General features: G+C 43.6%; 1 long non-coding RNA gene across 1 annotated transcript; it reads left to right on the top strand.

Annotated features, from left to right (window-relative positions):
• Positions 1 to 2,076: 2,076 nt before the first annotated feature.
• LOC149976080 (uncharacterized) lies at positions 2,077 to 21,401 on the top strand. Its single transcript, XR_016488023.1, has 3 exons — positions 2,077 to 2,157; positions 4,504 to 4,582; positions 19,622 to 21,401. It is a non-coding gene; the product is annotated as an uncharacterized LOC149976080 (long non-coding RNA).
• The last annotated feature ends 1,239 nt before the right edge of the window (positions 21,402 to 22,640 follow it).

The raw sequence follows: 22,640 nt of genomic DNA on the forward strand, positions 1-22,640 counted from the left end.
GACACAGCTTTTTTTTGCAGATAGGGGCTACCGTTCTCATACCAGACTGAATTGAATAAAAAAATATGATAGTGTAAGAGATAAGTCAGCCATATCAGCTATGTTTTTTAAAAAGGCAGTAAATGAGGCTGAATGAACTGTTTCGCTGCCAGACAAGGCTCCGCTGATAGCCATGTGTAGCGGTGGTAAGGATTCACTCCGTGGTGCTGAAAAAAAGCCCTGCTGTTGGGACAGCTTTATGTAGGCCCTAACAGTTTGTGGACACCAATTTTCACTGTTATAGTGCAATTAATGTATTGTTTAGTGTTGTGTTGTGAAGTGGCTTTGCTGGTGTGCATCTGGAAAAAAATATTTTGAGTATGCCCCACCAAGATTTACATGCTAAAATCGCCGCTGTAGGAGATCATCTGCAAATAAGTTCTGTTTATTTTCATATTTACCAATACCGATACATGTTACATTTGGGTCCTGTCTAATTCTTTCTGCAAGTGACTCAATTGCCAGTGCAAACAACAGGGGGTAGAGGGGACTAACGTGTCTTGCGCCCCTTTCTAAAGCAGTTTCATCAGATAATGTATTATTTGTGTATAGTTTTGCTTAAGGACATGTACTGTATACAATATGTTTTATTACATTGAGTATTTCAGCTGGAAAGTTAAAAGCTTCCAAGGTTTTGAATCGAAAAACACATTCAAGATGGTCTAAAGACTTTTTGGCATCTATATCTTGTTTTGTGCCTATTTTTGTGTCTATTTTTAATAAACCCTGTGTCACTCCCTGACCACAGAGAGCCCTTGGTTCTCTATGTGTAGTAGGTCAGGGCATGACTAGGGGGTGTTCTAGGTTATATATTTCTATGTTGGTGCTCTAGGTATGGTTCCCAATTAAAGGCAGCTGATGTTCGTTGTCTCTAATTGGGGATCATCCCACCTGCTTTGTGGGATATTGTTTTTGAGTGAGTGCATGTTGCACCTCAGTACTGCATGGTCGTTGTTTGGGTCTTGGTTTGTTTTAATTTTATCAAAAAATAAAGATGTGGAACTCCAATCACGCTGCGCCTTGGTCCGTCTCGCCACATGATCGTGACACCCTGTCTGATTGATATGTTTCAAGTATGATAGGACCTTTGCCTTTCTATTGCTTATAAGCTTTGTTACTATTTTATTGTCATCGTTTATTAAACTTATGGGTCTATAATCAGAATGGGATTCTCCAGATTTCCCTGTTTTTCATATAACTGAAATACATGAAACTAGGATGTAATGAATTGAGTGACGTGTGTTGTCATTCGTGTAAATAGTGGGGCTACTTTGTCCCAAAATGTTGACTCGAATTCTTTGGTAAAGCCATCCATTCCTGGTGTTTTTTTCCATACAAATGTTTTAACACCAGCATACCACCCTGCATCCCACTGCTGGCTTGCTTCTGAAGCTAAGCAGGGGTGGTCCTGGTTGGTCCCTGGATGGGTGACCAGATGCTGCTGGAAGTGGTTAGGAGGGCCAGTAGGAGCCCTCCTTTCCTCTGGTCCCCCACCCCAAAAAAATAAAAAATAAATGTTTATCCCAATGCCCAAGGGCAGTGGTTGGGGACATTACCCTGTGTAGGGGTCTGTCTTTCGGATGGGACGTTAAACGGGTGTCCTGACTCTCTGTGGTGACTAAAAATCCCATGGACCTTATCGTAAGAGTAGGGGTGTTAACCCCAGTGTCCTGGCTAAATTCCCAATCTGGCCCTCATACCATCACTGTCACCTAATCATCCCCAGGTTACAATTGGCTCATTCATCCCCTCTCCTCTCCCCTGTAACTATTCCCCAGGTTGTTGCTGTAAATGAGAATGTGTTCGCAGTCAACATACCTGGTTAAATTAAAAAAACAATCTAATATTTTCTTCTTTGGTGATCTCTGTTTTTAGTGGTAATTTTTTTGTCAGCTGATAATTGCTTCAGAGTAGTTCAGATCTGTCCAACTGTTTAATTCTCCTTCTCTCCCCCTCAAAAAATGCTAATCATATCCTAAATTGACCCCAGTTTCATCCATCATTGATTGTCCATCCCCATAAATCCCTCCACCACCTAGGTGAAGTACAGTAGAGGATGTCAGGACAACAAGGCTGGACAATCAAGGGTGACTTGACCGGGTGGTTGATGTACACAGGGTGAGTAACAATCTGACAGCACTGTCTTGACTGTATACAGAGAGAGAATCCCTGCCTGATTCTCAGTTCTCTCGGGTAAATTTAGAACAGCAAAATGATATAACATAATGACAAATTAAACAACCTACCTACAGTTGAAGTGGGAAGTTTACATACACTTACGTTGGAGTCATTAAAAGTCGTTTTTCAATCACTCCACAAATTTCTTGTTAACACACGGTAGTTTTGGCAAGTCGGTTGGGACATCTACTTTGTGTATGACATAAGTAGTTTTTCCAACAATTGTTCAGACAATTATTTCACTTATCATTCACTCGATCACAATTCCAGTGCGTCAGAAGTTTACATACACTAAGTTGACTGCCTTTAAACAGCTTGGAAAATTCCAGAAAATTATGTCATGGCTTTAGAAGCTTCTGATAGGCTAATTATCATAATTTGAGTCAATTGGAGAGTGTACCTGTGGATGTATTTCAAGGCCTACCTTCAAACTCAGTGCCTCTTTGCTTGACATCATGGGAAAATCAAAAGAAAACCAGCCAAGACCTCAGAAAGAAATTGTAGACCTCCACAAGTCTGGATCATCCTTGGAAGCAATTTCCAAACGCATGAAGGTACCACGTTCATCTGTACAAACAATAGTACGCAAGTATAAACACCTTGGGACCACGCAGCCATCATACCGCTCAGGAAGGAGACGCGTTCTGTCTCCTAGAGATGAACGTACTTTGGTGCAAAAAGTGCAAAATGTCCTCTGGTCTGATGAAACAAAAATAGAACTGTTTGGCCATAATGACCATCGTTATGTTTGGAGGAAAATGGGGGAGGCTTGCAAGATGAAGAGCACCATCCCAATCCGTGAAGCACAGGAGTGGCAGCATCATGTTGTGGGGGTGCTTTTCTGCAGGAGGGACTGGTGCACTTTACAAAATAGATGGCATCATGAGGATGGAACATTATGTGGATATATTGAAGCAACATCTCAAGACATCAGTCAGGAAGTTAAAGCTTGGTCGCAAATGGGTCTTCCAAATGGACAATGGCCCCAAGCAAACTTCCAAAGTTGTGGCAACATGGCTTAAGAACAACGAAGTCAAGGTATTGGAGTGGCCATCACAAAGCCCTGACCTCAATCCCATAGAAAATGTATGGGCTGAACTGAAAAGGTGTGTGCGAGCAAAGAGGCCTACAAACCTGACTCAGTTACACCAGCTCTGTCAGGAGGAATGGGACAAAATTCACCCAACTTATTGTGGGAAGCTTGTGGAAGGCTACCCGAAACGTTTGACCCAAGTTATTAAACAATTTAAAGGCAATGCTACTGTAATACCCTTGTTAGAACCAAGTATTTAGATTATTTGCTATAATTATTTGGTAATGTATAAGTGAATAGGTTGGTTTACTTTTAAGTTTTGACCAATAAGGTTGCTTGTTAAGCTGTGGCTAATGGGAGAGTTGACCTGGTTAACGGGAGGCCTGGGGAAAAAAATAGAGGTAGAGAGACGATTTGAGAAGGATGGACATTACATTATGACCGTTGGTGAAGAAGAATTATAACAGAAGACGAGGAAAATCTAACAAAACCCATACCTACCGTGTTTTGAAGGGAAATACCGATTTTATTTTACAGGAGAGTTGTTATAATTTTGTGAAGAAAGACTTAGTAACGACTTGAAGGTACCGTCTCATCGTGGAGGTATTTGACAGCCTTGAGGTTAGCTTGGCATTGTGTGACACCGAGAGAGAATTGTTTGGAAAAGATTAACGAGTTCATGTTCTCATGGGATATTGGTTACTGCTAAAGAGTACTGTCTGCATTGATAGCTGTGCTTGCTGTGGATCTTGTGAGGAAACCTGCATGGAACTGCCATACTTCACATAGGAAGTATCTACGAGTAGTGAGTAACCACAACGGTGGAGTGCTTCGGGACTTCATGTGTGTCATCATTTTTTTTAGCTCCAACGCGCACCAAAGGGTTAAGCAAGCTCAAAATAATTTGGACATGGGTTATGCACAACTCATTGGGGTTTATTATTTTATTTATTTTGATGTGGTGCTTTGAAAATGTAATAATACACATCTTGAACCTTTATGTATGTTGCCTTGGTGGAGTTGTTTACTGTTTCAATTTAATTTAATGCATGGGAAAGCATATCCTTATACAATAACAAAAATCTATAATCATTCTACCTGAAGTAAATACCCTAGTTGTCATCACCTTAGATAGTTTACAATGGGGATTCTTATTGGAGATGTCAGGAATTGTGAAAAACTGAGTTTAAATGTATTTGGCTAAGGTGTATGTAAACTTCCGACTTCAACTGTATGTTTCATGTGTCTTACAGGACTGAGGATTCCCCGGGCTGAGTGATCCAGACCATGAAATGGCTGAGCCAGCCATGATATTGTTATATCGAGAAAACGGTGAGATGTGACTACAGTGTAAAAAAAATATATATCCCAAAATGGGTCCATGTTTTGTTGTGTTTATCATTCAATGCCTGTTCTGATACACATAGATGGAAGGCAGTGTTGCCCAACAGAGATCTCCCTTGTCCTTTGAAGAATATGTCTTGTTGTAGAACGAATACGTTGTCGTACCGTCATGTGTTTTGAATGAAGAGATACTTTGTCCGTCCGTCCTTTCCTAGCCCACGTTTACAGCTGCTGCTGCTCACTCAACGGCTAGGAGGTATTACTTCTTTATTGAATAAGAGTTCAAATTTCATACCAAGTTGCCATACTTTAAGCTCACTCAGAAGTTGGCTTAGTTCTGTAGTTTGATTTTAGCCCTTTTAACGTATGGACAGTAGTCCTCACGTCCTTGGGAACACAAATGTTACATTTTTGTAAAGGGCTTATGAGGTAGGGAGAGAAGGGCGTGTTTCAAAGGTCACAACCAATGTCTGCTCACATGGGCGGGGCCACTGAGTTGAGCCTAGTTCACTTATGAAAACCAATTCTCTCATTTAGAGGCTAAAATTACATTTCATATGTTCACAAATAGTTTAATATTTAAACATTTAAATTGACCAACAATTCCAAGTGAATCTGATAACTATAATGTGTAGACTTTCCAATATACAGTTTATGTCATCCTATCATCAGTAATAATGTCTCAGATGACAACCGATCTGATATCATATTCTTTAAGTACCAACGCATATTTTCAACTGGTTGGATTATCAAAATATGATTCTGTTCACCACCCTTTTGATGCTAACAGACTCAGTTAACAAAGGGTTTTCCAGGAGTCACACTTGTAGAGTAGAGAGAGGAAAGGGGGAAAGGTATTTATGGGGGTCATAAACATTACCAACAGGCCAACATCATAACAAATGTATAGAAAGCCAACATGTTCATTATAGTCTACTCCTGTGCTCAGGGTTCTATCACATATTGATTACATATTGAGTTCTCAATGTTGCAATCTTTTTGACGGTTATGTTAAAATAAGCTAGTTTGCTTTCAAAGCGGACCCGTTATGGGGATCATCATATGCACCACTCAAATTAGAACCATGTCCGTGTTCTAACATGCCACCACTTCCTCCTCTCTTATCTATAACCTATATTACAGCACATACACATTCTGGCAAGCTGGTGTTTTCTACTCCATAGTAATTTTGTACTCCATGTACATCAACAGTAAGATGTTTATTGATATGCGCAATGTATTTGGTACAGAATATGAATTATGCTTTGACCAAGTGACAGCCTTATTCTAAGGGAACAATGTGCAAGAACAATGTGCATGAAGTTGGCCTATTGTACTGGCATTGGTATATTGCTAATAGTAGTATACTGTATATTGTTGCACATTCTAGCTAGCTAGTGTCAATCACTGATACAGGCAAGAGTTGCTTTTCTTGGCTCCCTACAAAAATATTTTTCTGTTTAGGGCCAGCTAGCTACTAACTACTACATAACCTTTACTCTTCAGAGTGACTGTCCCCAAAGTGCCCATGTCCAGATTTTGGTTTGTTTACCATATGGGCTGTGCACACGGAGGAAGGTGGAGATACCGCCTGACTACTCAATATTTATAAGGAGTCATACGTCGGTGTTTGGAGGGTGGAACTAAACACGCATTTCACTCTCTAGGACTAGAATGACATGGAAATAGGGGTGGCAACATCCTCTGGAGGGGTACTTTAAGGGGCATTATATATTGTAGATATTCAACCTTCATAGTATGATCTGTAGTGCTCAAACTATTGCCAAACTGAAACATTGATCTGTAGTGTCAACGGCAACTCTGTCAACATGCAACAATTATATTCAACATCTTCAGCCAATTAGCAGATTATAATGTTGCATGTTGCGTGTTACAATTGACTAAATGGAACTGACAGGCCAGATTAAGATCTCCAGATCATCTGTGGGGACTATACTATTCTGTTGAAGGAAATAGCTTTCTCATAATGTGTTTTTTCCAGTCATTCACAAGGAGATAGTACATTTCAGAATGTTCCGTGTGGTTTTTCCACTTCTCTAAAGTAATCAGGGAGATTGCAGCTTCACCACACCTCCACCATTCACCATCTAAAATATTCAACAACTGGGCGTCTGGAGGGACGAGGAATCGAAATGTGTGAAAGCGTAATGTGGTTAGGAAAAATTATGGGGGAGAAATCATATCCTGGTTCTGCTTTCAATGTAGGAAACACCCGTGGGACGTATGAATAAGGAAATGTGGTGATTGCTGCTGGTTTTTTCCAGTTTCCACCGTAGTGTACGTTGATAAATAGTAATAAAAAAAATCCCTGAATGGCAGGCCGGGCAATTTATATTTCAAGGTGTTAATAACTTTCCAGCAGTTAGGGTTGAAGTTAAGAGCGGTGGGATTATAGAGACATTCAGACGGCACTCTTCAATTTAATTTGATCTGTTTCCCTATAGATGTGCACGAATGTCTCACATTTGGCTTACTAAGCATGTAGCTTTTTCCCCTTGTGGTTTTTCTTTTTTTAAAGAGTCACTGAACACATCGGTTGATGAGATTTCAGTCTTGGAGTTGTTTTTCAAATAAAATGTTATACATTCACATATTTAGCAGATGCTTTTTTGGGTACAGGAACAATGGTGGACAGCAGACTGGGATCGGGAGAGATTGAATATGTCCGTAAACACTCCAGCCAGCTGGTCTGCGCATGCTCTGAGGATACGGTTAGGGATGCTGTCTGGGCCGGCAGCATTGCGAGGGTTAACACTTTTAAATGTTTTACTCATGTCGGCCATGGAGAACGAGAGCCCACAGTCCTTGGGAGCGGGCCACGTTGGTGGCACTGTGTTATCCTCAAAGCGGGCAAAGAAGGTGTTTAGCTTGTCCGGGAGCAAGACGTCGGTGTCCACGACATGGCTGGTTTTCCCTTTGTAATCTGTGATTGTCTGTAGACCCTGCCACTTACGTCACTTACGAGCTGTTGAATTGTGACTCCACTTTGTCTCTGTGCTGACGTTTTGCCTGTTTGATTGCCTTACAGAGGGAATAACTACACTGTTTGTATTCAAACATATTCCCAGTGATCTTGCCATGGTTAAATGCGATTGTTCGCACTTTCAGTTTTGTGCGAATGCTGCCATCTATCCACAGTTTCTTATTTGGGTAGGTTTTAATAGTCACAGTGGGAACAACATCTGCTATACACTTCCTGAGAAACTCAGTCACTGTGTCAGTGTATTTGATCTCAAAACAATCTTGAAGCATGGATTGCGATTGGTCAGACCAGCATTGAATAGACCTCGGCACGGGTGCTTCCTGTTTGAGTTTCTGCCTAAAGGAAGGGATGAGCAAAATGGAGTCATGATCTGATTTGCCGAAGGGAGGGCCGGGGAGGGCCTTGTAGGCATCCCGGAAGTTGGAGTAGCAGTGGTTAAGTGTTTTAGCCGCATGAGTACTACAGTCAATGTGTTGATAGAACTTCGGCAGCGGTTTCCTCAAATTTGTGCTGTTAAAATCCACAGCTACAATAAATGTTGCCTCTGGATATAGTTGATTTCCAGTTTGCACAAAGTCCAGTGTAGTTCCTTGAGGGCCGTCATAGTATCGTCTTGAGGGGGAATATACACGGCAGTGACAATAACCGAAGAGAATTCTCTTGCGAAGGAATACGGTCGGCATTTGATTGTGAGGTATTCTAGTTGGGTGAACAAAAGGACTTCAGTTTCTGTACGTTATCACAAACACACCACGAATAGTTAAGTTCTTCCAGGAGGGTTCTTTATTTCTGTCTGCGCGATTTACTGAGAACCCAGCTGGCTGTATGGACGGGGACAGTATATCCGGAGAGAGCCATGATTTTCAAATCAAAACCAAACCTTCATTTACCCGTTGTGCTGCACGGATGTTCCAAACTCTGTTTTAGACGAGACTGACTTTATGACCAAATTTGTCCTATACACCCCTTGTAGTCAATTTTGACACTAGAATAACTATTTCTGACTCATATCGATGCCACATAGGCCATTTCCAAAGGGATAAGTTGCTTTTTAAAGGCAGTCGCTCTTTAACCCTTTTTGGAAAGGAAGGGGGGTGATATGTGTTAAATAAAGGTGACCTAGTTATGTCTGAAAATATGAAATGGAAAAGATATTCAAGGGTGCCAGAATATCCATGGATGCTTCAGGCCAATCTAGTTTTTAAAATGGACTTTGAAATAATACAGAGACATTTCTATCCGTTGTAATTTTTCCACATTAAACAGCTCTCAGGATGTGTTTCATGTAAAAAGTACAGTCACTATCAAAAGCACATAGGAAAAGTGAAGAGCTTTCATGCTAAATGAGGATAGCTCTTTGAAATGTAAGACAAATTAGAGAAGATATCTGAATGTTTGAATAGGCATTGTGATAAAAAAAAAGAGATGAGCCACTGACTTAACTTAACTCCACAATGAGCTGCCTTATAAGGTTATGCGTTATGCTGTTAGAGGCCACAGATTCCCCCTCTCTACCAGTTTCACTGGGACAAGGTCAAGCAGGCTGTGACTCTCTGCACATTTTCATATGCACATGAGACTTTTTGTTATAGAGTCAAGTCCATAATTATTGGCACCCTTGATAAAGATGAGCAAAAAAAGACCTTCATTAATTCTGAGCTATATTGTATGCTCAAAAACATGGGGAAATGATATTATGTTCTACTAATACAATTGCACTGAGAAAGAGATTATGTTTAATAACAAGTAAGAAAAAAATAATAATAATAAAATATTTGCAACCCTGTTTTCAATACTCTTGCACCAACTCCTTGCGAGGATAACGACACTGAGCCTGTCATCTGACCATAGCACCCCCTCCTGGAGTTTGATATGGCTTTGACACTTGGATTGGAACCAGTGCTATGGTCGTATGACATGAAAATAGAGTTCTTTGGCCACGCACACCAGTGGTGTGTTTGGCGTTGAAAAACAGAAACGTGCAGAAAAGTAACTAATTATTAAAATATTGTAGTAAAATATTGTGGTGGATCTTTGATGTTATGGGGCAATTTAGCATTTGTTTCGGCAAGTCAGCGAAGAACAAATTCTTATTTACAATGACGGCCTACCAAAAGGCCTCCTGCTGGGACAGGGGCTGGAATTAAAAATGTAAATTAAAATATAGGACAAACACACGTCACCACAACACTACACAGAGAGAGACCTAAGACAACAACATAGCATGGCAGCAACACATGAAAACACAGCATGTTAGTGACATAACATGGCAGCAGCACAACATGGTAGCAGCACAAAACATGGTACAAACATTATTGAGCACAGACAACAGCACAAAGGGCAAGAAGGTAGAGACAACAATACATCACACGAAGCAGTCACAACTGTCTGTAAGTGTCCATGATTGAGTCTTTGAATGAAGAGATGGAGATACAACTTCCACTGGTCCTGGGGCCCGTGTTAAGGTCAAGGGCATCATAAACTTTACCAAGTAAAAGGACATTTTAGCCAAAAACCTGGTTGCCTCTGCCTGGAGGCTGACACTTGGCCTCAAGTGGATCTTCCAGCAAGACAATAACCCCAAGCACAAATCAAAATCCACAAAGAAATGGTTAATTGACCTCAAAATGAAAATGTTGCAATGGCCATCTCAGTCTTTAGACTTAAACCCCATTGAAAACCTGTGGTTTGAATGAAAGAGGGCAGTCCATGAGAGCAGAAGAAGGATATCAAGGATCTGTAAAGATTCTGTATGGAGGAATGGTCTAAGATCCCTCCCAACGTGTTCAACAATCTCATAAAACTATAGAAAAAGGCTCTGTGTCATTATCTGAGCCATAATATTAGTATAAAATAATATAATTTCCCTTTTTTTACATGTAGCTCAGTATTTTAATAATTTATTTTATGCTCATCTTTATCAAGGGTGTAAATAATTATGGACCTGACTATATATATTTCCCCCATCGCAAATCATCCTGTAAAATAGTTTTTTTATGTATACATCTCTACATACATAATTTATAATGTAGCTTAGTGTTCATAGTAAAGCTTATAGTTCTTAGCTTGCAGTGCACATAGTCTACATACCGCATGTTAATTTGTGTAAACTTTGCATCTACATATGTTGTCTGTATATTCTGTTTATTGTGACTGTATATTCTGTTTATCGTTTTTCTGTATATTCTGTTTATGTGGCAGCACCATTTCACCAAGTCAAATATCCTATACATGCAAATGTATTTGGTGAATAAAGGTGATTCTGATGTTGTTTGATTGGGGTCACAGAGGCATTGCAGTGTTTTATTGTTTCTGTTCATGGATACTCTGATGCATAGGTTATTGTAATGTACTGTTGACATGAGAACTCAGCAGTAAATCTAATCTACAATGTGATTTGTTCTCTGTGACTGCTATTGAGAACATTTCATATGTGCTCTGAATGCTCATATCCAGGGCTCGTATCCCTGGCAGAAATAATTCAACAAGGCTGAATTTGAAATAACGTATTTGACTTAATCTCTAAAGGTGTCTGATTAAGCAGCGCAAAAAACAAATTTCCTCCGAGGAGATTAGTGAACACAGAGGAGGAAGTGTCAATCTGCCATGCCTTCAACTCTGTTGTCTTGGAAACGAAGAGGATCAGCATCTCTCTGCTGTCCCAAGGTGTTACAGTCATTTCTGCTGGGTCATGAGAGGAATGGGAGGTACCATAAACAGACTCGTATTTACATGAAGGTATGTCTGCTTTCCTTCTGTGATTGGTTGCTATTGTAATGCCTGGGTTATAACCTGCTAATTTGGTAGAGGAAATGGATTTGTGCACATGGCCTTCAAATCACAAACACAGGCACAAACGCACTCAGATACGCAGGCAAACACACACAGACGTACACACACACATCCTTAGCACACATCCTTGTTGTCCTCTTACATTTTTTATAATTAAAATGGGGCAATTGAGCTGAGTTGTCAGCAGCTTCACAACCCTTCAGGTTTAAAAGTTTAGTCCTGAGAACCTGAGGGTGGCAGAGTAATGTATTGTGCCTTGAATGAAAACACTACTGTTTAGGAAACAATAAACTGTGTATTATTATGCCTCTGACAATCTGAATTCAGGAAGCAGAGAGATTTTTCAAAACAAAGGCATCACATTCATGTGCTGAATGAAACCTTTGAAGGAAACCTTTGATGGGATACATTTCCTTTTGGTCTCATGAACAGGGTTGATGTGAATATGTAACAGTTTAAGAATACTGATAGGCATGCATGAACAAAACGATGTGAATCTACATTTATTTTAGCACTGTGATTGACAATAGAACTTTTGAATAAGTTTGTGCTTCATACTGGTTTTTATGCTGTTCGTCAGCCCTTGCATTTGAATGCACTTGTCACTCATAAGGGCGCCCAATTCTCAATCAATGAAATGCAAGAAAGTGTACTTCAGTGTTATCAGAACATCAGCATGTGTGGTCATGAAAGTGAAATCTATTTCTATAAGCACTCATACATTACCATAAGCAGGGTACTTCAACATCTAAATGGCAGATTGTTCAAACATAATGTCCTTTGACAAGACTCTAAACATTCCTTACATGCAGCTACCAGCTATTCAGGATAATTCCACGGTAAGAGAGTGATGCTGGGACTCTCTTACCGTGGAAGATTTTTCACTTTAAAATGTATGTCAAACTTAAAACAATGACTGCAAAGTTAATCAAACCATACAAATCTATGCAAGGGTGTAACTTTGTGTTGGATATTGGGGAAGGGGAGGGGGGGGGGGGGGGTCAATGGGTTCCGGTGCCAACACCCCTCTAGGGAGGTCCAGGGGAATTCCTCCCTGGGAGATAGCTGAGAAATGATTGATTCTGGTGAATTTTGAAGAGAAAATACATCCAATAATGTCCAATAATTTGGTCAAAATACCCCAATCGCAACTAAAACATAAATATTTTTCTATGTTACTTTAAAATATGTTCTTACTATTAAAAGACCACCACACCCTTTCCTTAACTACATTTAAATGTCAAAACCCATTATTCTATTTGTGTACCCCTCACCACGCTTGGCTAGAATACGACTTGCCGTGGCTATTGAAAGAGATTTCTGTTCATGTGCAGGATTTTCTTCTCCGTTGTTACGGTGCGTGAATGAGGACCCAAAAGCGAATTAACGTAAACAGAGCTTCTTTAATAACAAAACAAACGTAGGCTCAGATGGACCGGCAGATTCCGACAGGACAGGACAGGGTTGCAGCAAACATGACGATAGTCTGGTTCAGGCATGAATAACACAAACAAGAATCCGACAAAGACAGAAACAAAAACAGAGAGAGATATAGAGGACTAATCAGAGGGAAAAAGGGAACAGGTGGGAAAAGGGGTGACGAGGTAGTTAGGAGGAGACAAGGAACAGCTGGGGGAAAGAGGGGGAGAAAAGGTAACCTAATAACGACCAGCAGAGGGAGACAGGGTGAAGGGAAAGGACAGAAACAAGACACAACATGACAATACATGACAGTACCCCCCCACTCACCGAGCGCCTCCTGGCGCACTCGAGGAGGAAACCTGGCGGCAACGGAGGAAATCATCGATCAGCGCACGGTCCAGCACGTCCCGAGAGGGAACCCAACTCCTCTCCTCAGGACCGTACCCCTCCCAATCTACTAGGTACTGATGACCACGGCCCCGAGGACGCATGTCCAAAATCCTACGGACCCTGTAGATGGGTGCGCCCTCGACAAGGATGGGGGGGGGGGAAGACGAGCGGGGGCGCGAAGAACGGGCTTGACACAGGAGACATGGAAGACCGGGTGGACGCGACGAAGATATCGCGGAAGAAGAAGTCGAACTGCGACAGGATTAATGATCTGAGAAATACGGAACGGACCAATGAACCGCGGGGTCAACTTGCGAGAAGCGGTCTTAAGGGGAAGGTTCTGAGTGGAGAGCCAAACTCTCTGACCGCGACAATATCTAGGACTCTTAGTTCTACGCTTATTAGCAGCCCTCACAGTCTGCGCCCTATAACGGCAAAGTGTAGACCTGACCCTCTTCCAGGTGCGCTCGCAACGTTGGACAAAAGCCTGAGCGGAGGGGACGCTGGACTCGGCGAACTGAGATGAGAACAGCGGAGGCTGGTACCCGAGGCTACTCTGAAAAGGAGATAGCCCGGTCGCAGACGAAGGAAGCGAGTTGTGGGCGTATTCTGCCCAGGGGAGCTGTTCTGACCAAGACGCAGGGTTGCGAAAAGAAAGACTGCGTAAGATGCGACCAATAGTCTGATTGGCCCGTTCTGCTTGACCGTTAGACTGGGGGTGAAAGCCGGAAGAGAGACTGACGGAAGCCCCAATCAAACGGCAAAACTCCCTCCAAAATTGAGACGTGAATTGCGGACCTCTGTCCGAAACGACGTCTGACGGAAGGCCATGAATTCTGAAAACATTCTCGATGATGATTTGTGCCGTCTCTTTAGCAGAAGGAAGCTTAGCAAGGGGAATAAAATGAGCCGCCTTAGAGAACCTGTCGACAACCGTAAGAATAACAGTCTTCCCCGCTGACGAAGGCAGTCCGGTGACAAAATCTAAGGCGATGTGAGACCACGGTCGAGAGGGAATGGGAAGCGGCCTGAGACGGCCGGCAGGAGGGGAGTTACCGGACTTAGTCTGCGCGCAGACCGAACAAGCAGCCACGAAGCGACGCGTGTCATGCTCCCGGGTGGGCCACAAAAAACGCTGGCGAATGGAAGCAAGCGTACCCCGAACGCCAGGGTGGCCGGCTAACTTGGCAGAGTGAGCCCACTGAAGAACGGCCAGACGAGTAGGAGCGGGAACGAAAAGAAGGTTCCTGGGACAAGCGCGCGGCGACGGAGTTTGAGTGAGTGCTTGCTTTACCTGCCTCTCAATTCCCCAGACAGTCAACCCGACAACACGCCCCTCAGGGAGAATCCCCTCGGGGTCAGTGGAGGCTACTGAAGAACTGAAGAGACGAGATAAAGCATCAGGCTTGGTGTTCTTAGAGCCCGGACGATAAGAAATCACGAACTCGAAACGAGCGAAAAACAGCGCCCAGCGCGCCTGACGCGCATTAAGTCGTTTGGCAGAACGGATGTACTCAAGGTTCCTATGGTCAGTCCAAACGACAAAAGGAACGGTCGCCCCCTCCAACCACTGTCGCCATTCGCCTAGGGCTAAGCGGATGGCGAGCAGTTCGCGGTTTCCCACATCATAGTTACGTTCCGACGGCGACAGGCGATGAGAAAAATACGCGCAAGGGTGGACCTTGTCGTCAGAGAGGGAGCGCTGAGAAAGAATGGCTCCCACGCCCACCTCTGACGCGTCAACCTCGACAACGAACTGTCTAGTGACGTCAGGTGTAACAAGGATAGGTGCGGATGTAAAACGATTCTTGAGGAGATCAAAAGCTCCCTGGGCGGAAACGGACCACTTAAAGCACGTCTTGACAGAAGTAAGGGCTGTGAGAGGGGCTGCCACCTGACCGAAATTACGGATGAAACGACGATAGAAGTTCGCGAAGCCGAGAAAGCGCTGCAGCTCGACGCGTGACCTAGGGACGGGCCAATCAATGACAGCTTGGACCTTAGCGGGATCCATCTTAATGCCTTCAGCGGAAATAACAGAACCGATAAACGTGACGGAGGAGGCATGAAAAGAGCACTTCTCAGCCTTCACAAAAAGACAATTCTCTAAAAGGCGCTGGAGGACACGTCGAACGTGCTGAACATGAATCTGGAGTGACGGTGAAAAAAATCAGGATATCGTCAAGGTAAACGAAAACAAAGATGTTCAGCATGTCTCTCAGGACATCATTGACTAATGCCTGAAAGACAGCTGGAGCGTTAGCGAGGCCGAAAGGAAGAACCCGGTATTCAAAGTGCCCTAACGGAGTGTTAAACGCCGTCTTCCACTCGTCCCCCTCCCTGATGCGCACGAGATGGTAAGCGTTACGAAGGTCCAACTTAGTGAAAAACCTGGCTCCCTGCAGGATCTCGAAGGCTGAAGACATAAGAGGAAGCGGATAACGATTCTTCACTGTTATGTCATTCAGCCCTCGATAATCTATGCAGGGGCGCAGGGACCCGTCCTTCTTCTTAACAAAAAAAAACCCAGCTCCGGCGGGAGAGGAGGAGGGGACTATGGTACCGGCGGCAAGAGCTACAGACAAATAATCTTCGAGAGCCTTACGTTCGGGAGCCGACAGAGAGTATAGTCTACCCCGGGGGGGAGTGGTTCCCGGAAGGAGATCAATACTACAATCATACGACCGGTGTGGAGGAAGAGAGGTGGCCCTGGACCGACTGAACACCGTGCGCAGATCGTGATATTCCTCCGGCACCCCTGTCAAATCACCAGGCTCCTCCTGTGAAGAAGAGACAGAGGAAACAGGAGGGATAGCAGACATTAAACATTTCACATGACAAGAGACGTTCCAGGAGAGGATAGAATTACTAGACCAATTAATGGAAGGATTATGACAAACTAGCCAGGGATGGCCCAAAACAACAGGTGTAAAAGTTTTTTTTTAAAAATCAAAAAATAAATGGTTTCGCTATGATTACCAGAAACAGTGAGGGTTAAAGGTAGCGTCTCACGCTGAATCCTGGGGAGAGGACTACCATCCAGGGCGAACAAGGCCGTGGACTCCCTTAACTGTCTGAGAGGAATGTCATGTTCCCGAGCCCAGGTCTCGTCCATAAAACAGCCCTCCGCCCCAGAGTCTATTAAGGCACTGCAGGAAGCTGACGAACCGGTCCAGCGTAGATGGACCGACAAGGTAGTGCAGGATCTTGAAGGAGAGACAGGAGTAGTAGCGCTCACCAGTAGCCCTCCGCTTACTGATGAGCTCTGGCTTTTACTGGACATGAAGTGACAAAATGACCAGCAGAACCGCAATAGAGACAGAGGCGGTTGGTGATTCTCCGTTCCCTCTCCTTAGTCGAGATGCGGATACCTCCCAGCTGCATAGGCTCAGCACCCGAGCCGGCAGAGGAAGATGGTAGTGATGCGGAGAGGGGGGCAACGGAGAACGCGAGCTCCTTTCCACGAGCTCGGTGACGAAGATCAACCCGTCGCTCAATGCGAATAGCGAGTTCAATCAAGGAATCCACGCTGGAAGGAACCTCCCGGGAGAGAATCTCATCCTTTACCTCTGCGCGGAGACCCTCCAGAAAACGAGCGAGCAAAGCCGGCTCGTTCCAGCCACTGGAGGCAGCAAGAGTGCGAAACTCAATAGAGTAGTCTGTTATGGATCGATTACCTTGACATAGGGAAGACAGGGCCCTGGAAGCCTCCTCCCCAAAAACAGATCGATCAAAAACCCGTATCATCTCCTCCTTAAAGTCCTGATACTGGTTAGTACACTCAGCCCTTGCCTCCCAGATTGCCGTGCCCCACTCACGAGCCCGTCCAGTAAGGAGAGATATGACGTAGGCGACACGAGCAGTGCTCCTGGAGTAAGTGTTGGGCTGGAGAGAAAACACAATATCACACTGGGTGAGGAACGAGCGGCATTCAGTGGGCTCCCCAGAGTAACACGGCGGGTTATTGATTCGTTAGGAGGAGACAAGGAACAGCTGGGGGAAAGAGGGGGAGAAAAGGTAACCTAATAACGACCAGCAGAGGGAGACAGGGTGAAGGGAAAGGACAGAAACAAGACACATGACAATACATGACATCCGTAGCTGTTCCCCACTCTGCTGTCTACGTAACTTCTGCTCAGTTCTGCTCCCACTGCTCCGCTCCCACTGCTCCACTGCCGCTTCCCCCTCATTGATATGGAGGGGGAGACTTAATGTTGTACACTAAAGATATGGTCGTCATGTCCGAACTATGCATTCCATGCCTTAAGTGCGATTTCATGTTCTTTTTTCATGTTGTAGCCTACACACGGTAAATAGCCTATTAACTTGTCTACAAGTTAACAAATTATATGTTGGACTCACGTCTCCATCGCAACCAAAATTAAAAGTGAAACAAATAAAATAATATGATTAAGCCAGTGGCCTAATCATGTTAAGTTACAGCCTTATTCTAAAATCTATTTAAAAAATAATGATCCTCATCTTTCTACAGACAATAATGACAAAGTAAAAACTTTTTTTTTTTTTTTACAGTTTTGTTTTACATAAAATTAAAATTAATTAATACAATTAATTACTCAGTACTCGGTTGAAGCAACTTTGGCAGAGATTACATCCACGAGTCTTCTTGGGTATGATGCTACAAGCTTGGCAGTTTCTCACATTCTTTTCTGCAGATCCTCTCAAGCTCTGTTGGGTTGGATGAGGAGCAACGCTGCACAGCTATTTTCAGGTCTCTCCATAGCTAGTCGATCGGGTTCAAGTCCGGGCTCTGGCTGGGCCACTCAAGGACATTCAGAGACTTGTTCCGAAGCCACTCCTGAATTGTCTTGGCTGTGTGCTTAGGGTCGTTGTCCTGTCGGAAGGTGAACATTTGCCTCAGTCTGAGGTCCTGACCGCTCTGAAGCAGGTTTTCATAAAGGATCTCTTTGTACTTTGCTCCGTTCATCTTTCCCTTGATCTTGACTAGTCTCCCAGTCCCTACCGCTGAAAAACAACCCCACAGCATGATGCTGCCACCACTATGTAGGGATGGTATTGTCCAGGTGATGAGCGGTGCCTGGTTTCCTCCAGACGTGACACTTGGCATTCAGGCCAAAGAGTTCAATCTTGGTTTCATCAGACCAGAGAATCTTGTCAAATCAAATCAAACTTTATTTGTCACATGCGCTGAATACAAGTGTAGACTTTACCGTGAAATGCTTACTTACAAGCCCTTAACCAACCGTGCAGTTCAAGAAGAGTTAAGACAATATTTACCAAGTAGAATAAAAAGTAACACAAGTAACACAACTAAAATAAAAAGTAACACAATAAGAATAACAATAAAGAGGCTATATACAGGGGGCACCAGTACTGAGTCAGTGTGTGAGCGTACAGGTTCTTTGAGGTAATTTGTACATGTAGGTGGGAGTGAAGTGACTGTGCATAAATAATAAACAGGGAGTAGCAGCAGTGTACAAAATGTCCGGTGGAGATTTTATTAATTGTTCAGCAGTCTTATGGCTTGGGTGTAGAAGCTGTTGAGGAGCTTTTTAGTCCTAGACTTGGTGCTTCGGTACCGCTTGCCGTGCGGTAGCAGAGACCCACAATCTGTAACTTGGGTAACTGGAATCTCTGACAATTCTAACGGCTTTCCGCTGACACCGCCTATTATATAGGTCCTGGGTGGCAGGAAGCTTGGCCCCAGTGATGTACTGGGCCGTTCGCAATACCCTCTGTAGTGCCTTACGGTCAGATGCCGAGCAGTTGCAATACCAGGCAGTGAGGCAACCGGTCAGGATGCTCTCTATGGCGCAGCTGTAGAACCTTTTGAGGATCTGGGGACCCATTTAAAATCTTTTCAGTCTCCTGAGGGGGAAAATGTTTTGTCGTGCACAGCTGGTATGTTTGGACCATGATAGTTTGTTGGTGATGTGGACACCAAGGAACTTGAAGCTCTCAAACTGCTCCACTACAGCCCCGTCGACGTTAATGGGGGCTCATTTGTCCCACCTTTTTCTGTAGTCCACGATTAGCTCCTTTGTCTTGCTCACATTGAAGAGAGGTCATTGTCCTGGCACCACACTCCCAGAGCCCTCATCTCCTCCCTGTAGGCTGTCTCGTCATTGTTGGTAATCAAGCCTACTACTGTTGTGTCGTCTGCAAACTTAATGATTGAGTTGCTTGGCCATGCAGTCATGGGTGAACAGAGAGCACAGGAGTGGACTGAGCATGCACCCTTGTTGCGCCCCATTGTTGAGGATCAGTGAAGTGGAGGTGTTGTTTCCTACCTTCACTACCAGTAGCACAGGGTAGCACAGGGTTGGGTTCAGACCCAGGGCCTTGAGCTTAATGATGAGCTTGGAGGGTACTATGGTGATGAATGCTGAGCTGTAGTCAATGAACAGCATTCTTAAATAGGTATTCCTCTTTTCCAGATGGGATTGGCAGTGTGCTGGCGAGTGATGGCGATTGCATCGTCTGTGTCGCAGACTGGGATCGGGAGAGATTGTCGGCGATGTCGCTGGTATATACCCCAACCAGAAGCTTTGGATTAAAAGCAACATTCGCACTGAGCTAAAGGGTAGAGCTGCAGCCTTCAAGGTGCGGGACTCTAACCCGAAAGCTTACAAGAAATCCTGCTCTGCCCTCAAACAGGCAAAGCGCCAATACAGGACTAAGATTGAATCGTACTACACCGGCTCCGACGCTCGTCGGACGTGGTAGGGCCTGCAAACTATTTAAGACTACAAAGGGAAGCACAGTTGCGAGCTACCCAGTGACACGAGCCTACCAGATGAGCTAAATCACTTAGGAACACTAAGGCATGCATGAGAGCATCAGCTGTTCCGGACAACTGTGTGATCACGTAGCCGACGTGAGTAAGAACTTTAAACAGACATTCACAAGGCCGCTGGGCCAGACAGATTACCAGGACATGTGCTCCGGGCATGTGCTGACCAACTGGCAGGTGTCTTAACTGACATTTTCAACATTGAGTCTGTAATACTAACACGTTTCAAGCGTGTGCTTTGAAAGGCTGGTAATGGTTCACATTAACACCATTATCACAGAAAACATAGACCCACTCCAATTTGCATACCGCTCAAACAGATCTACAGACTATGCAATCTCTATTGCACTCCACACTGCCCTTTCCTACCTGGACAAAAGGAACAGATCCTCAAAAGGTTCTATAGTCACAACATCGAGAGCATCCTGACTTGTTGCATCACTGCCTAGTACAGCAACTGCTCGGCCTCAGACCGCAAGGCACTACAGAGGGTAGTGCGTACGGCCCAGTACATCACTGGGGCAAAGCTGCCTGCCATCCAGGACCTCTACACCAGGCAGTGTCAGAGGAAGGCCCTAAAAATTGTCAAAGATCCCAGCCACCCACCAGCGGTACCGGAGCACAAAGTCTAGGACCAAAAGGCTTCTCAACAGCTTTTATCCCCAAGCCATAAGACTCCTGAACAGATAATCAAATGACTATCTGGACTATTTGCATTGTGTCCCGCCCCAAACCTCCCTTCCCGCCAACCCCTCTTTACGCTGCTGCTACTCTGTTTATCATCTAAACACTTTAATTATACCTACATGTACATATTACCTCAGTTAGCCCGACAAACCGACAAACATTGACTCTGTACTGGTTCCACCTGTATGTAGCCACGCTACTGTTATTTTTACTGTCATTTTACAGTTTTTTTATTTCTTTACTTATCTATTGTTTACATAATACCTATTTTTTACTTAAACATTGCACTGTTGGTTAGGGCTTGTAAGTAAGCATTTCACAGTAAGGTCTAATCACAGACTACAAAAGGAAAATCAAAGTTTATTTGTCACGTGTGCCGAATACAACAGGTGCAACAACCTGTTGTATTCGGCGCACGTGACAAATAAACTTTGATTTGATTTTCCTTTTGTAGTCTGTGATTGTCTGTAGACCCTGCCACATACGTCTCGTGTCTGAGCCTTTGAATTGCGACTTCACCTTGTCTCTATACTGACATTTTGCCTGTTGCCATGCGGAGTGAATATCTACACTGTTTGTATTCTGCCATATTCCCAGTCACCTTGCCATGGTTAAATGCGGTGGTTCGTGCTTTCAGTTTCGCTCAAATGCTGCCATCAATTCACCGTTTCTGTTTAGAGTAGGTTTTAACAGTCACAGTGGGTATGACATCGCCTATACACTTCCTGATAAACTCAGTCACTGTTTCAGTGTATTCATCTAAATAATTTCCGCAAGCTACCCGGAACATATCCCAGTCCACATGATCAAACAATCCTGAAGTGTGGATTCTGATTGGTCAGACCATTGTTGAATAGTCTTTAGCACGGTACTTCCTGTTTGAGTTGCCCATATTTGGTTCCATTGTCAACAAACACAATTCCATTTAATTTTGTAAAACAGCCTTAACATTAGGCTATTTACTATCTTACAAACTCATATTTATTCAACTTTAAAATGAGTAACACATCCATGGCCACATTTTGAGGTTACTGTAACAATAAATGTCTTCTTATGTAATCATAGAAAGTATGCATGTTCAGGATTGCAGGTCTGTGGAAATATTCACAATTGCTACAATAATCGGTACAGAATCCCAAACGGCATTAATCACTTGTACCATGTACTTTAATTTAGTCTCAACTGCAACCCAGGTCATTTGGTTGTGCTATTAGATGAAACACAGTGATAAAATGGCTTCTGAGTGGCGCAGTGTTCTAAGGCACTAAATCTCAGTATCAAGTAGGGGTCACTGCAGTTCCTGGTTCAAATCTAGGCTGCATCACATCCGGGGTGATTGGGAGTCCCACAGGGCGTCGCAAATTGGCCCAGCATCATCTGGTGTAGGCTATCATTGTAAATAAGAATTTATTAACTGACTTGCCTAGTTAAATAAAGGTTAAAATAAATAAATAACATATCTGACATTGTATTCCCATTTTAACATTGTTGTGCTTTTAAATGGTTTAAAGTACAGTGATAACACATCGGGAATTCAACAAACCTTTGGCTGTCTTTTTAAGTGGGTGAAAATAGGTTGGGATCTCATTGATCAATGTAGCTACCAAACTGACAAAATAATGGAAACACTTGAGTAAATGAGGGATACAAAGTTTATGGAAAGCAGTTGCTTCCACACAGGTGTGGTTCCTGAGTTAATTAAGCCATTAATTAACATGCTTTGGGTCATGTATAAAAATGCCCAGATGCTCAAAGGAGCTTTGGGGGTTTAAAGTGTGTGTGCGTGCATGCGTTTTTCAGTCAGTAGATCTCAACCAAATTTAACACTTATGGGAGATCCTGGAGCGACGCCTCATCACCACCATCAACAAAACACCAAATTATGGAATTTCTCATGGAAGAATGGTGTTACATCCTTCCAGTAGAGTTCCAATCTATAACAAGGCACATTGAAGCCGTTCGGGTGGCATGTGTTG

The sequence above is a fragment of the Oncorhynchus mykiss genome, chromosome 17 (assembly GCF_057628025.1).
Source record: "Oncorhynchus mykiss isolate SJ-2025 chromosome 17, ASM5762802v1, whole genome shotgun sequence".
In the NCBI taxonomy this organism is placed as follows: Eukaryota; Metazoa; Chordata; class Actinopteri; order Salmoniformes; family Salmonidae; genus Oncorhynchus; species Oncorhynchus mykiss.